Raw genomic sequence first — 3,951 nt, forward strand, 5'->3', positions numbered from 1 at the left:
TCCTTCCATGGGTATTTGGTTCCCCCTTTTAAGAAGGAATGAAATGTCCACCTTTTGGTCTTCCTTTTGTATCTTTTACTATTTTGCCATCAGCTCCCTGACTCTGGCTTCCTGGCACCCACTTTCTAACGTATTCATACTATTCTTTATCAGAAATATGGCTTCCTGCTCTTTTTCTTTTTCTTTTTCTTTTTCCTTTTGGCTTGACCTTCCGTTGCTTGTTTTAATGTCTTCCTTTTGTTTTCCTTTTCTTTCTCATATTTAGACTCCATACAAAACTGTGTGCTCAAAATTAAGCACACTGGGCCTTGCTCAGAGTCGCCTTCCTCCCAATGTCTCCTTGCTGTTTCTCTTATTTACCTCACCGCTTTGTGTCACAACCCTCACCCTTCCTCACCACACATGAACCCGCCATTTTTTCCCATGCATTTATGAAACCACTCACTTCACTTGCCTTTCTAGCCCTTAAAGTCTGCCCTATAGGAAGTAGGATCTGAGAAAGGATCCCATCCTTTCCTTCAACCGAGTGAGCAATCTATTCTTTACCTGCTTTGTCTTGTTGAGAAATATTTTATGTTGTTCGTGGTAAGGGGCTGCAAACCCTTCAGCTCCTTGGGTCTTTTCTCTAGTTCCTTCATTTGGGACACTGTACTCAGGCCAATGGATGGTTGTGAGTCTCTACTTCTGTATTAGTCGGGTACTGTCAGAGCCTCTCCGGATACAGCTATATCAGGCTTCTGTCATTCAGCACTTGCTGATATCCACAAAAGTGTCTGAATTTGATGATTGAATATGGGAAGGATTCCCAGGTGGAGCAGTCTCTGGATTGTCCTTCCTTCAGTCTCTGCTCCATAGTTTCTCTCTGAAAATCCTTCCATGAATATGGGACTAAAACTCGAACCAAAGAGTACACATGGGGGGACTCATGACTCCAGCAGCATGTGTATAGCAGAGGATGGCCAAGTTGGTCATCAATGGGAGGAGAGGACCTTGGTCCTGTGAAGGTTCTATGCCCTCGTGTAGGGGAATGCCAGGGCCAGGAAGTGGGAGAGGGTGGGGTGTGGGGTGGTGAGTAGGGGGAGGAGGGAAGGAACAAGGGATTGTTTTAATTTTAGTTTTTGGCTTTTTTTTTTAATTTTATGTTTTTTCTTATTTTATTTTATTTTTCTTTTCTCTTTTGGATGGGAACCTGGGAAAGGAGATATTGAAAATAAAGAAAACATCCAATTGAATTTTTTTTTTTTTAAAAAAAGAAATATTCTATGGAAGTCTGTAGCTGTAGATGCATGCTTTTATTCACACTGGTTGTGTGCATTTTTAATTTTAATGGATTTTAAGAACATTCATTTTGACAAGTTCTGGCACTTCCAGATTTTGAAGGAAATTCAAGGTCCTTTTATTGTTTGTTTGTTTGTTTGTTTGTATTATTTGAGTTTATGGTAATTTCAGTATTCCCATGTGTATATGTATGAACTAATATTTGTAAAACACTCTGTTGAATATTGAATATCTGTCAGTATAATGATCAGTAAAAACTCCAATTAGTAATTACTTTTTTGATATATCATTGTTCTGTGGTTCACGTACTCTAAATGCATACTAAGTTAAGATGTGGTTTTATGTTCTTGGCCGCAGGCTGATCAGTACTTAGGCACACTTTCTAATTATACTTTCCTCTAACTGAGTGCAAAGGTATTATTATGAAGAAGTTCATCCTTTCCTTGCAAAGCACTATTTTTCTAATTCTATCACCTAGTACAAGTCCCCAACCATGTGCTAATTTAACCATAATTGTTCATTTATTCCAATTTGCCCTAACTAGGCCACCATCTCTCCTGTGTTCACTGTCTTATTATAAAAGAGAAATAACAAATTTTGGGCTTGACCTACTAAGTAGTTGAATCTCATCAATATTAAATCCTTCTCTTGAATGCTAAAATGTTCAATTTTGTTTGTTGCTCTCTAACATAAACCTTTCATCCAAAGACTACAGTAGCAAATTTGAGTAATTAAAATGTGACAAATATTTCTGCTACAATGCATTATTTCTTTCTGGAAAGTTATGTGTTGTGCTAAGAAGTGCCTCTCTCAGTGCATAAGTCTTTCAGGACTTCTCCTCTGTTATGGGGGTACTTTTATTGCTCAGTTTCCTCTGTTACTCTGTATAAATCTCATTTGTTGTGGCCTTTAAAAAAATAAATGACAGGTAACATTTAATAGCATTTGTCTATAGTACTAGCACTCAGGAGGCTAAAGCAAGAGGTTTTTGATCCTTAGGGATAGCCCATGCTACATGGTGAAACTTTATGAAAGAAAAATGGAAAGACAAAAGAAAAGAATGAGTGAAAGAAAGAAGGCAAGGAAGGAGGTAGAGCAAGGCAGGGAGGATAATGAAGAAGGAAGGAAGGCAGAGAAAACTGCCATCTCTATTTTTGCCCCCTTCTCATTCTCTTATTTTCCTTAGATTTGCCTTCCTCTTCCTTCTCTTCTGCACAATTTTGCTTTCTTCATTCTTAGTAGTAGATGATTATTAATCTTTTTCCATCCTTAACTCAGCCTAAAGTAGAAACTGGAATCTGTATTTGATGTCCCTATTTTTCTTCCTGGTAGTCTTCTGGAAGATTTCAAACATGAATTAACCATGGCTCCTTTTTGCATCACAACTTAGCTGTTACATTCCAATAGCTGCTTAACAGGGTCTTGGATGTTATTCTAGGATCTCCACTTTTTGACAATAATCATCCTGATCAAGGACCAGATTTGGAGTCATAGCCATTTCATTTTAAAGGTAATTTTGGATATATAGAAATTTATTACATGCCCTAAAGCAGCAGTTAGAAGAATCATCTTCTGTTTTACTTCGTTTATTTTAAAGTTTAGTAGTTCTTTGTGAACTGAACATCATGCAGCCCAATCCTACTCTTTTCCACTTCCTCCCATACCACCTGTCTGCTTTTCAAACTCCTGCCCAACAAATAAAGAGCGAGTATGTCACAGTTTGTCCCATAGTATACTCGTTTTCCATGCTTCTTTGCTTACAAATGTTCATTTCAGTGAATCCTTGGTCGGGTACAAGGCCTCTGGATATTGCACAAACTATCAATAGAGAAACTTCCCTGGAACCCCTCTAAGATATCCTGTTGTTGCCCTTTGTCATGGAGATACTGTAGTTGTGGTTCTGTAGGACCAGGTCCTTCACACACTCTAGCAATTCATCCATGGAGTAGATGTATCTCTGGGCCAATTCAAAGTCCTGGATCTGAGGGATCTGACCTTATGGCATTGGTTAGAGGTCATTTTGGTCATGGTCTAAAACCACCAAGCCTTTGCAGCACAGACTGATGGTTGTTTCAGGCTCATTTTTTTTTTTTTTTTTTTTTTTTTTTTTTTTTTTTTTTAGAGAGTATCAGGGTACTAGTCAGAACATTGAGCATAACCTCTCTCCTCCCTGCCACCTACTGATGCACCTATGACACCCCAGCCACACCTGCAATGCCTCTAGGGGTTTTCTGTTTTAGATTATTTTAAGAACTCATAGATATGTAGTATTCCTCTTAATTGCATTCACCTTCACTTCCTTACTCTACAGCCCCTCCTATAGATCATGCTCACCTGGTCATGTTCTCTTTTTTTCCTTTGTATACAACTGAGTCCAGTAAATGCTCCCAAAATATGAATGGTTATGGGTTCAATTCCTATGGCACAGGCCATCAGAGGCCAGCCCTGCAAAGAAAATTAATCCCTCCTCCCTCAGCAGCCACCGATTGTTAATATAGGAGAGCTGATTTCCTCAGAGAAAATGACAACTTGATTTTTATCTTGTTGCAGTCATAATTTTATAATTAATAATCATTCCAAAAAAGGTACATGGAACATTCTATATGACATAGAAATATTTTGCCGAGGGGATTAGACTAGCTTGTGGCTGTTTCATTTGTTTGGTGTGAGCAG

The 3,951-nt window shown here is 38.4% G+C and overlaps 1 pseudogene; it reads right to left on the reverse strand.

Annotated features, from left to right (window-relative positions):
- Window positions 1–3,402: 3,402 nt before the first annotated feature.
- Window positions 3,403–3,509, reverse strand: LOC116086736 (annotated as a pseudogene).
- Window positions 3,510–3,951: the final 442 nt, after the last annotated feature.

Source organism: Mastomys coucha, unplaced genomic scaffold (assembly GCF_008632895.1).
Source record: "Mastomys coucha isolate ucsf_1 unplaced genomic scaffold, UCSF_Mcou_1 pScaffold12, whole genome shotgun sequence".
NCBI lineage: Eukaryota > Metazoa > Chordata > Mammalia > Rodentia > Muridae > Mastomys > Mastomys coucha.